Source organism: Crinia signifera, chromosome 19, assembly GCF_055691185.1.
Source record: "Crinia signifera chromosome 19, ASM5569118v1, whole genome shotgun sequence".
NCBI classification, from domain to species: Eukaryota; Metazoa; Chordata; class Amphibia; order Anura; family Myobatrachidae; genus Crinia; species Crinia signifera.
The window spans coordinates 16536020-16549197 of NC_139226.1; positions in this window are offsets into that span (position 1 = coordinate 16536020).

Consider the following 13178-nt stretch of genomic DNA (forward strand, 5'->3'; position numbering starts at 1 on the left):
ACTGTTCTAGACTGGTTACTAATTCCATTCAGTGAGCTGATAGAAACCATGTATTGTTACTTACTTGGTTTAGTGAATACAGTAAGTAGCTTATATGTAAAAGTACTGATGTTATACTATAACATTATATACTCACCATTAGTGGAATTCCCATGATCAAAATCTTCAACTGGCGATTAAAAAAAAAAATTAAAAAAAAAATTAGATAAACAGAAAGGGATTTATTATATATACATAAACATATACCCTACCATGTTAATATTACATTTTCCCTAGCTAATTTAGGTAAATACTGTAACACTAGTTAATGAAACCAGATTTCAGAATAAAGAGAGGGCTACATTACCATCGTGGCTCTCCAGAAAACAAACATCTTAATCTCCAGTGCACTGCATGGTGACCGTAGTGTTACACCAACCAGATTCATCCAATATGCAAGTAGGAGAGGTCACTACATTTGGCTGAGAGCTATCGCCGGGTACTGTAAAATATATAGTTCCACAAAATGAAATGCGCAACCTCTTGGTGACTTCTATTATCATGTTTGGGTTAAAGTTTAGAGATGAGCGTTTCGGATTCCACGGGGCATTGTGCACTGGGGTGTTCTAAAAAATTTTTTCAAAAAAAAAGAGGGAGACTGTTCGTGGAGAACGCACTAGTAGTCAATATTACAATAAAATATAACTTTTAATAGGTTTTTCGTTAATACTTCCTATATTACTTTACATGGAAAATTGAAATCACAGTGAAAAATAGAGGTAAAAACATCAACATACAAACACATAGACACTTAGTGTGCTCAAAGGAAAGAAATCAGTGTATTGAAATTACACAGAAGTCCACCTGAAAGATACGTGTTGTATTATGGCCAGCGATATTGTTCTTGTGCCATGGCCAGGGCTGGACTGGCCATATATTGGTAGTTAATACTACCACAATCCTGATTCCTCCTTTTTTCCTATTTTTCTTCCTTACCTGATCTAAAGATTTTTCTATTTTCTCTAGTGTTTCTCCACTAGATGGCGCCATGGTCATCATTATAAGCTGAAATTATATACCATTCTTTTGGAGAGAAAAGGATACAAAATACAGTTTTTTTCTCATAGAATTCTGTACACACTATTAGCCTATGTACAATCTTCATATAAAGATTTCAATATAGAATATTCGCGGTTCGCCACACATTTATCACATATGTGATCACTGTCTGAGTGACAGTCCTTGACAATTTAAGATTATTTGATTAGTTCGAAAATGTATTATCTGTTGAATGATCAAAGATTTAATGTATTCGTAAGTATCATTCGATTTATATGTTTGTATGTGTCGTGTGTATGTCATATACTGTATGTGTTTCTGCAATTATCGAATTATTAAATGTTTTAAAAATGAATAATTAAACGTTAAGTTTTATAAAGTGTGCCCCCCAAAAAAGAGAGTTCTTCTCTTTCCTCTACCGCATACTACTATTCACTCTCAGGGGAGCACCTCCACTTCACTCACCAGTGCTAAGGCACACACACATTCAATAACTGTGGATAAATTGTCTCTTCTTGATTGTTGACATATATCGAGAAAGTGGTGCTAGTGCACAGGTACTCCTCCCCAAAATCCCTCCCCCATGGTACAACATGATCTGTGCAGGTGAAAGGCAAATACGGTTGGAAAATGAAGGGTATTTTCCAGAAATATTTTACCGGCAATTAGTGGTCATAAACCGCTAATTGCCGATAATTGAAAATACGTCTGGTTAATAAATTAGGAATCACCATTCTTTTGAATGGTGATTCCAATTCGTATTTTACAATTTTGTATACATTTGGTATATGTAAATACAAATACGATTGTTCCATCAATACAAATACGAGTTGGTGTATTTTTTGCCAAAAATACGAATACGCCTAAAAAAATTTGTATTTTCTCATACAAATACGAATTATACTTAGTCAATTTCCCCTCTTATGCAAGGAGGGGGCCTGGCCACACCTCCCAGGGTTGGCCACACCCCCTCCCTGTACTGAGGCCCGGCGGAGTAGTCTGAGCATCGTTATGCTATGAATAAAAATGATAACTTCACTGCTCTCCCAACATTAGGCTGTGATTATATTTTACCACTTCAGTAAAGAAAAAAGATATTAACAATGTCTATATGTTCAATAAAAACAGGAAAAATTAGCGCTAATGAAGATTTAAAAGAAAAGAAAAGAATAGATAAAAGTAGGAAAAAAAACACCTGAAAAATAAAACGTTAGCAAGAAAATGTTTACAGCTCCTTAGAGCTTGTGTGTGTGTTTGTCCGTGGTATTGGTTTCTGTGCTAGCCCTACAGTACCTCTAAACAAGCGGGATGCAGGAAGCAGAGAATGGCGTGCTGCGGCTGTGTAATCAACGCTGATCTTCGCTCCGTCTGCCGGGTGACATCACTCAGTGCAGCGGGAGCCGCTTCTGCTCCTGGTGGAACGGAGTTCACTTGCTGGGGTGGACTTGAGGCACCAGAGGGCTCCACAGACAAGCCTTCAACGCGTTTCGTGCTATCAAAGCACTTTTTCAAGAATGGCTGTTCAGGCATTTCTTTTGTTTTTTTATTTTGAAAAAACATTATTGAAAAATACACAGTGGGTTTCACCATGCGGTTCCAACCACTTTTTAGCCAATTTCCGTTTTTCCAATAAAGTTTTTTCAAAACTTCTGCCTTCAGCCGCAGCACGCCATTCTCCGCTTCCTGCATCCCGCTTGGTTAGAGGTAGGGCTAGCACAGAAACCAATACCACGGACAAACACACACACAAGCTCTAAGGAGATGTAAACATTTTCTTGCTAACGTTTTAATTTTTCAGGTATTTTTTTCCTACTTTTATCTATTCTTTTCTTTTAAATCTTATTTAGCGCTCATTTTTCCTGTTTTTATTGTCCTTATTTTATTGAGCAGCTATCCCAATTTTTAATGTCTATATGTTGTTACTATGGGTTACAGACATACATTAAATGAAAACATTTGTACTTGGGTCAGATATCTTTGGAACACAGTCATCAGTGTAACAACAGGCTTTGATAATATATTTCCTGCCATTGGGGGAGTTGAAATTTCTAAAGAAAGAAGGATGATGAATAAGGTGCCCGTTGTCTTATTGTGACACGCTGCTTAACAAATACTTAAGCTTGCTTAAGACTAAGAAATAAAGACTCGGACAATAAATAATCACACGGACACCAACTGCTAGATTTTAAAAGGCCAACAAGTATTAATTGATTTGGTGACCCCTTTAACTAAGCGTGGGAGGATGGTAAGAAAAAGGTGCTACCAAACGCCAGCCCAGTCAACTAGATATTAGCACAAAAAATTGAGGAGGGTCTCACCACCGCCTCCTACCGCATAAGCTGCATTGTGCAGGACCCACCAACCTGTCACGGCCCGAGTATTAAGACCTGTATATAGTATTTATCATCTAAGTGTCTGGCAAGACAGTCCCTGCATTTCAAAGCATGCTTCCATCAGCAATGTGTGCGCTGAGCCTGCAGCGCTGAGATCCAGCACCGTCCTAGTGCGCCTGTGTCCACAGCAATCCAGTAGTCTCCCAGCACTGCAGTTATTGCAGCTGAACACCAGTCCATGCCTGTTTGTCAGCCCCTGTCTCACGTGGCTTCCATGCTGCCGCCATTACCATAGCAATGCTCCATGTGCTCTAGAAACAGCGTTTCTAACATTTCCTGAACAGCCATGTTCTTCCTTTCACATGGAATTCCTTAACCTATCCAGGGCCGGCGCCACCACTAGGCAAATCTAGGCATTTGCCTAGGGCGCCGGCCACTGGAGGGCGGCATTTTGTGCCGCCCGGGTACCTGTCCTGCGGCGCTGTGTATGTAAAGTTGGCGGCGGAGGCAGCGGGGGTCCCTGCAGTCCATTAGAAATCACGAGCGCTATCCGCCGGGCTATGCGGAAGCGCTTCTAGTGTGAAAACTCTGGCAGCACAGCGCACGCTGATCTCAGCCAATCAGCGTGCTGCCAGTGTTTTCACACTAGAAGCGCTTCCGCATAGCCCGGTGGATAGCGCTCGTGATTTCTAATGGACTGCAGGGACCCCCGCTGCCTCCACCGCCAACTTTACATACACAGCGCCGCAGGACAGGTACACCCCCCCCCCCCCCCCCCCGGCACCGGGGCGCCCCCACCCCGACTCGCCTGGGGCGCTCCGGTGCCTTGCACCGGCCCTGAACCTATCCTGTGAGCCTTCCAGCAGTGCTAATTGCCCAGCCAATCATCACTCCTCTGCTGCTATAAAGGTATGGGTGAGTATGGCCAGTTGCCAGTGCTACTGATAAGATTGTGCTGCCTACATCACCAAAAACAAGGACCACACTCGCAAATCATCCCTTATCTCACGAGACAGATACATCATATGGTGAGGCTTGGACACACTGGTCATAGACCTTTAAAGGTATAAAGCTCAGCCCATAGACCTTATAATGTAGAAAACCTGGCAATCAAAGGTAAAAGAGCCAAGCAACAATAAGAGTTGCCCTTTGCGATCGTTGCCAGTTCCTAGACTTCTGGATTTGTGCCCTGGTAGTCTTTCTGTGGCATCTGCAGGGACTGCTGGGAGCGATACTTATTGAAGCCCATAGGTTGCTGGCATTTCCCTCTGCAACAGAGCCACGCCGGAGGATAGCTTTAGTAAGGACCGGATTAAAGCTAAAGGTAGCCTGGGGGAAGGGATGTGTATATTAGATTGTGCATACCTCCTAACATGACCTATTCTTGGAGGGACAAAATGCTCTCTATCTGGATATATTCATACATCTAAATATATAATTGGTATCATGATTGGCGTCATCTCTATTGGACTCTTTAATTGGTACTTGTGTAGTTTCACGGCTCCAGCATGGTGCCGTGCTACTTCCGGGTGTCCGCTCGCCACTAAATATGTCAAATAAACTAACTTAACTCCATGCCAACATGGATAGTTTATGCCTCCACTATCCATGTTGGCATGGAGTTAAATTTAAATAGCGTGGCGAGCGTAGCGAGCCACCGAGCCCGCAGCGTGCCCTTTAATTTATAATATATTCATAAATATTCAAGTGCCCTTTAATTTATAATATATTCATTTCAACACAGGTAACTGCAATTATAAACCAATTGTGTATATTAGAGTTAAACTAATGGGCCGATTCAGGATCACTCGGTGTGATCCGAATTTGTCCCCAGTCCCGATGGTCGGGGTTTGTGCATGTGGGTAGAACTGAGTTCCACCACGTCTAATAGTAGGGGAAACTACTTACAGATCCACCACAGCCCTGCACAGTCATTCAAAAGAAAGGCCTGTTCCAGCAGCTTCCTTTTCTAGCACGGCTTATGTGATGTCATGACATCACCGATGCTGAAGTGAAGAAGAGCCACTAACAGGAGCAGGATCTGTGCTTGCTGAAAACAAGGTTAGATAGAGTTGAAAGGACACAGAGAGTTGGGGACGCTGCTGGAGGAATAAAGGGCATGGCACTGTTGGATGAAAAAGAGGCAGATATGTCTGTAAGGGACACTACTGTGTTGTTTGTATAAATGGCATTACTACTTTGGGCATTATGTGTAAGGGGCACTACTACTGTGGCACTACTGTGTAACATACATGTATAAGGAGTATTACAGCGTGACATGAATAAGGGGCTATACCAGTGGTTCCCAAACATTGGGCCTCGGGATCCTTGTAGGGGGTGCCCCAGGTTGGTGTTCCAAGCCCAATGCAAATTACTAGTGGCCATTACAAAAAGGTAAAACCAGTGCTGGTGGCTGCCAATCATGAACTGTGTGGACAAACAGAAATGAATGCTGTCCCTCCCCACATAATTAAACCTAAGGATGTCATATAAACACAATTTACTTAATTTGATATTTTTTTCCCCTACATTTCTCAATAAGAAACTTATCCTAGGGGTGCTGTGAAAAAAATTATTATATGGCAGTAATCAAATTTAGTTTGCAGTGGCATCTGCTGGGAATAATGGGAGTGTTGCTTGTTGAACCCCATAGGTTGCTGACATTACCCTCTGCAACGGAAACAGGCCGGAGGGGACTTTAGGAGGTTATTTTAGTTGATTTGCTCCCCTGTGCAAACTTTTATGCACATGTGCGGCCACTTTAGAGGACTCGCAAACCTGTGAAATACAGATAGAGAGCATGCTCTCCCTCCTGTTAGGAGGTATGGATTGTGGATACTGTATTACATTTAAAGCAATTTTGTATATTATATATTAGATTTAAAGTAATAATGTAATAAAGTCTGGATACTATTTTATAAAGTTTCTATGTAGTGGAGCAAAGACAACTTTAACCATTCGAGTGCCTGGTGAATTTGTCGAAATAGGTGTGAAAATTGGCAAGCAAACATTTGTATGCACCATAATGGCGTGTAATGTTACCTTACTGTATATAGGAAATATTCTTTTTTTACACAACATTTTTTTTTTTAGATTCATACAACAAATGTGAGCGACGTTGGAGATACTGTATCAGGGGAGTCTAGGGACACTGGAGTTTAGGGGAGGGGGTGAACCCAGGGACACTGGAGATCAGGGGAGGGGGGAGCCTGGGGACACTGGAGTTTAGGGGAGAGGAAGAGCCCAGGTACACTGGAGATCAGGGGAGGGGGAGCCTGGGGACACTGGAGTTTAGGGGAGGGGGTGAACCTGGGGACACTGGAGATCAGGGGAGGGGGGAGCCTGGGGACACTGGAGTTTAGGGGAAAGGGTGACCAGGGGCCACTGGAGTTTAGGGGAGGGGGAGCCCGGGTACACTGGAGTTTAGGGGAGGGGGAGCCCGGGTACACTGGAGTTTATGGGAGGGGGAGCCTGGGGACACTGGAGTTACTAGGAGGGAATGAGCCTGGAGACACTGGAGAATAGGGAAGGGGGAGCCTGGGGACACTGGAGTATATGGGAGGGGGTGAGCCCGTGGACACTGGAGTTTAAGGAAGGGGGGAGCCTGGGGACTGGATATCATGGGAGGGTTGGAGCATTGACCAGGCTGATACTCAGCTTAGTATCCATAAAGGATCTTGTTCCCATCAAACCCTAACCCTACCCCCAGTGCCTAACCCACCTCTCCCACAGCCCAACCCTAACCCACCACCTAATGTGATGACTGTGTGTGTGGTCAATTCCATATCAGCATGACCAGGTGTAGACACCCTACACCAGAGGTGGCCCAAGCATTGAATGCAGTTGATTGTGGACACACAACCAGTGGTGCCCAGTGGGGCAGCAGCTCTTCTCTACCCTGCACATGCTGCTGCGTGCTGGGCTGCCATCCGGACAGGGAGGTGCTTAAAGTGATAGTTTTTTTTGTATTTTAGTCTAATTGTGCACCACACCTCCACAAGTAGGCCACACCCCCTGAAATGTACCTGGGCCCGGCCAGACTCTCTACTGTCCTGCATACTACCAGTCTATGTTGGTGGACACAATCTGCAGCAGCCAGCATTAGTCACTGAAAATCAGGCTGATTCTTACTTTCTGTTTCTGTTCTGTTTAATAGCACTGTGGAGGTTATTCTGGTTCACAGGTAGTGCAATGAATTTCACAGCGCTGCGTGTGATCTAAATGCCACTCATCCAGCCACCCCCCCCTCGCTCGCTGTGTTCCCCACACAGTAGCGAATGGATGTTTTGCATAAACATCCATTTGCAGCCTTGGTTGCGGGGACCAGATCATTTGATGGTCTCCGACCATAGTATGATTTTTAGCATGCATGCAAAAGTCACTCTCAGGTGCCTTTGTGTTGCGTGTTCCCTGTCAGCTGCCCGCCCTCGGCACCCACGTCATCAGGAAATGACCATGAGAACGCCCAGCAATTTCATGGGAACGCCCATAAAACGCTGGGCGTTCACATGGGCGCATCCCCCGCCCTCACCTATTTGCCCGGCCATTTGCACACAGCAGCTGCACATGAGCATAAATGACTATACGCAGGGCATTAAGTGGTCATGCAGAGGTGGGGGAACTCCTTTCTCTATGCCACCTACAGATGGAGCAGGTCTTATTGTTGCTGGCGAATCTCCAGCAGCATGTTGCTGGTGATCCGCCAACAAAACGGCGCTCCCTATGACTGAGACGCGCGTGCGTCCCCCACGCACGCGCGTTTCAGTATCCGGGCGGCGAGGCAGATGCAATCCTGTCTGCCTCCCGCTTCAGGGGGCTGCGGGGGGCTGCGGAGGGGTGCGGGGACCCGGTGTAGACACCGGGCGACCGCTGGCAGCACCGTCGGAAGGGGACGCGCGCGCACCTCGTGCGTGCGCGTCCCCTTCCGGCATACAGATGGCGCGAGGCAGGGGATGGCGGCTGGCGTCGCCATCCCCTGGATAGATAAGTCCTGCTCCATCTGTAATTACCCCCCCTTCCCCTCCCCCATTAGGCAGAGACAGGACCAGTGGTAGGGTATTTGGCATCCCCCTGCAAACTACAATGCTCTTCTGTGAGAGTTACTGTGCTGGGCCAATGTGGAGGTTAAAATGTTCCACCTCACCATTAGAGGGGGTGGAACTCCGATCCACCCTGTTCCCCCTCACTTTAACCCCTGACTATACGCATGCACAGTTGTGAAAAATCACCCCCCTGCATGTTCCTACACGCAGGGGAGCGCAGAAATCAGAATAACGCCTCTGTGTTCTGTATATATCACTTCATTTTAATTCTGTAGAATAATAATAATAAAAAAAAAAAAACAATAGCACTGTACACGGTAATTACACAGCACTCCTAATGTTCTCTGTATATTGCAGCAGAGCTTCATAATTCCTTATATAGCAACGCACAAGATTCACCGTTAGCCAGAGCTTGTATGAGGCCACCTTATATCCGAGGGTTATATTACCAGTAACGGTAACGCATTTAATCAGTGGACACTTTCATAATTATCGTCATGTGACACAGGAGACATCACTACGCTACAAATATACAGTAAGCGATGACCCGACTGCTCTCCAGATAGAAACCTATGGTTTATATTGTAGTATTGTGCTTAACCCTTTGAGTACCAACATCTCCGTGAGAGACGTTCAAAATATCCGCAAAAAAGGACAGCGGCGCGCACACTTGTTAAAGAAATTAAAATTAAAAAAAAAAGATTACATTTCCTATATAAGGGGAACATTACAGGTCACTGTGATGAATAACAATGATAAAGTTCACTAATTGGGGCAAATTTACTAAGACAGGAGATGGGATGTCACCTATAGCAACCAATCAGATTCTACTTATCTAGAAGGTGTTAAATAAATGACCCCAATGTGTTGGATTTTTCCCTGTGTGGTGCAGTGTTTACTACTGTGGCTTATTGCTGTGCAAGGCCACGCCCCTTGTTTCATACGGTGGGTGCAAATAGGTCCTCCTGCTAGGTCCCGAAAGCTTTTTAGCTTAGATCACCAACTCCAAAAGTCTGGCCACCAATGCGCTATATTATCTGCCCCAATGTCTCGGTAAATATGTACAAGTATTAAAAAATAAAAGTATAAAAATTCCTTAATTTTGTTATGAAATGATGATTTATAGCTGATTATGGTGCCAGTCACCACGTCGCTATCATAGTGATGGGACGTTTTTATGTGGAGGCCTGAAGCTGTAGTTTTATCCGCACCACTGTAGACCTGGCCCTGAGCAGCGGTGTATTGTAGCATGAGTGATATCACACACTGTAGCTCCAGTCGCACCAACAAGCCCCTGCCAGTGCGCCAGGTCCGGGGTAATTTATCCTAGCCGAGAGTCTGAAAATGTGTGCTACGCCCGTTAACTAAAACACCTAGAAGTGACAAAACAACTTGGCGAGATTGAACATCTGTTAAAATGAGTCTGAATCTGTATACAAATTGCTGCGCAGTAGCGGCGGTGGCATTTTCTAACACCAAGGGCTTGATTCAGGTTGTCTCTGTAAGCTTAGAAAAAAATGGTAGCGCTAAACAGTATACATTTAAAGAATTGGTACTTCTGTAGTTTCACGGCACCAGTATGGCGCCGTGCGTCTGAGTCCCCTTGCGGGGCTCGCTTCGCTCGCCCACGCTACGGGCTCGGTGGCTCGCTGCGCACGCCACGCTATTTAAAATCAACTCCATGCCAACATGGATAGTAGGGGTTTGAACTATCCATGTTGGCATGGAGTTAAGTTACTTTTTTTGACATATTTCGTGGCGAGCGTAGAACCCGGAAGTAGCACGGCGCCATGAAACTACAGAAGTACCAAAGAATTTAATAGGACATAAAAAAAGATATGGTTCATAAAAGCACAATATAAGAACAATAACGCACTGGCACCTATTAGAGTGTATCGGTCCATTCCTAGTTCACCGCCAAATGATTTTTGGAGAAATTCCAGATACAGTAAAAGTCTGTTAACTCAAAGCATGCTGTATAGTTACCGCAGAGGAATGTCCAAATGAAGATTTTTAATCCTTATTTTCTGTACTTTTTCTTTGTTGAAGGGATTCTCACCCCCTTCCCTAGTAGCCGCTTCACAACACACCCCATCACAAGCGCCTAATTGGTTGTTATTACAACCATTTTTCTTCCTTTTGTTTCTGTAAGCTGTGAAGATTACGGCTTACCCAGTTCCAGAGAGGCCACCCCCCCCCCCCCCCCCCCGAATATCCCCCCCCCCTCCAACCACAGATTTCCCTCTCAACTAAGAGAGGGGATGTGTGACAAAGACACTTCCCCTCGCATGCTGTCGCTGCGGGAGAAATCATTCGATGGGGTCCCCGGCCATGGGATGATTTCTCCTGGCTTTCCAAATAAGCGCCAGTCTGAACAGAGTTTTATTTGTCTGTGCCCGGCCGTAGACAGGGCAAAGCGGCGGATGTCCTGTGATGTCAGCTGCCGGCCCCTGGCAGGCATCTGCCGTCTGCATGCCCATGCGAAAGCCCAGCATTTTCATAGGGACACCCATAAAACGCTGGGCATTCCCATGGGCGATCCCCGTCCACGTCGCCGACCGCCCCCTGCCCTCCCTCCCTGCTGCGACCAGCCCGGCGAGTGTCTAACTTGCCGCAGCCGTTCGATGTTGAGGTTTGCACATTTGCAGAAATGTGCATGTGCAAACTCCGACCATCGGAGCAGGGCCCGGATTGGGATCACTGTGTGTGATCCAGAATCAGCCCCCAAGTGCCGCTGTACTTGTTCTGTGACTTTGTACATGTTTATGTGATGTCACTGTTACTCTGTATGTGCAGAAATGTGGGGGTGAACCGGACCACCCATTAGACCGCCTGGTCTATCAAGTCCAGCGCTAGGGCGCGCGCCACTGCTCTCCCAGTGGCTGGCGCTGATGACTGAGCCGTGCAGGGCTGCGATGGCTGACTTCTATACTGAAGCTGCAGTCAGCGCAGGACTTCACCTCCCTTATCTACCGTATGCTGCCTGCCGCTAGTCCAATCCATCAAACATCCGACTGCTACCTGCCGCACTCCCCATCGCCAGGCCACCTGCTACCTGCCGCACTCCCCATCACCAGGCCATCTGCTACCTGCCGCACTCCCCATCGCCAGGCCACCTGCTACCTGCCGCACTCCCCATCGCCAAGCCATCTGCTACCTGCCACACTCCCCATCGCCAGGCCACCTGCTACCTGTCGCACTCCCCATCGCCAGGCCACCTGCTACCTGCCGCACTCCCCATCGCCAGGCCACCTGCTACCTGCCGCACTCCCCATCACCCGTGTGTCTGGTAAAGTGGCAGTTTGTGTAGAATTTATTTAAGTTTTACATGTATACATACCTCCCAACAGTCCCGAAAACCGCAGGAATGTCCCGGTTTTTGGGGACATTCCCACGTCCCTCCCACGGCCGGCAGTGTCCCGCGGCGAGGGGGGGGGGCTGTTGGGAGACCCCCCCTATTGGCTGGTGAGTAGTGGGGAATAAATGCTGTGCGCATGCGCACAGCGTCTATTCCCGCAGCCAGGGGGCTGAGGGCATGGCTAGACTCACAGATCCTCTGGGTCATGCCCCCATAGCATCAAAACGTGGGCGTGGCCTCGTGGGTGAGCTGCGAGTATAGGCCATGCCCCTTATTAAGGGGTACACGGTAAATGGGTTAATAGAGAGGTGAAAGTGGGAAGGAAAGGTACATGGGGTACATGGTAGATGTTCAGGGGGACAGGTGGATGGAGAGGTGCAGGGGAGACAGAGAGGTGCAAAGAAGATGGGGGCATGCACATATATAACAATTAATCTGGGGACATATCCAGCAGCTCACAGAACCCTGGGCATGCCCTCACAGCGGCGAAGAAAATGGGTCAGTATCTTGCAGGAGTGTCACCCCGCTAAGCCACGCATCTCTTCACATGAGACCACGCCCCTTTTATGGTTCATGCGCAAATTCGTACTGTACTTCAATCTGGGACCACCCATTACCATATTTCTAGATTCGCAGTTGCCGGTAGCCATACGATGCGGCTGCATAACATAAAGAAAAATTCACCGATTATCACTGGTTTTTATGTTCTTGCAGTTGGCTACAAATACTCAAAAATAAATGTACATATGGCAGTGGCCTGCGGTGGGGTGAGGCAGGTGAGGCACAGCCTTTCCTGTCATACTAACGTATATGCTGGCGTTTTGAATTATGTATAAAAAATACAAACAATTTAGAAAAAAAATCTTATTTTTATTATTCTAATCATTTTTATAGTCAAAACTCTGGAGTAAAAAGTCTATGGCAGGTGAGGCACTGCTACACATGTGTATAATGCTGGCATGTACCCCATGGCTCATATATTGTGTGCATATCTGGCACTTGGCAGGGACTTTTGAGCCATTTACCTCACCGCACATCCCTAACATATGGTACTTGTGTAGTTTCACAGCGGCAGTTACGTAGTCAGCGTAGCGTCCCTGTCAGAATCAGCGTAGTGTTCCCACGGCCAGCGTAGTCAGCATCCCTGTCAGTATCTGCATCTGCCTACAGATACTTTTTGTGCTATACAATATTGTACCCGCGGGGACGCGCATCGCATCCCCGAAGGTACAAAGTGCGATTATCGCACATGCGATGCGTTTTGAACTTTAAAAGTACAAAATGCATGCGATAATCACAGCGTGTATGGGCACCTTAAGTATGATTTTTTTTTTTTTTTTTTAAGTAGTCTAGTAATCTAAGTTGGCAATCTTGATCACTTTTTGATCAGAAACCTCACTAGGGGGG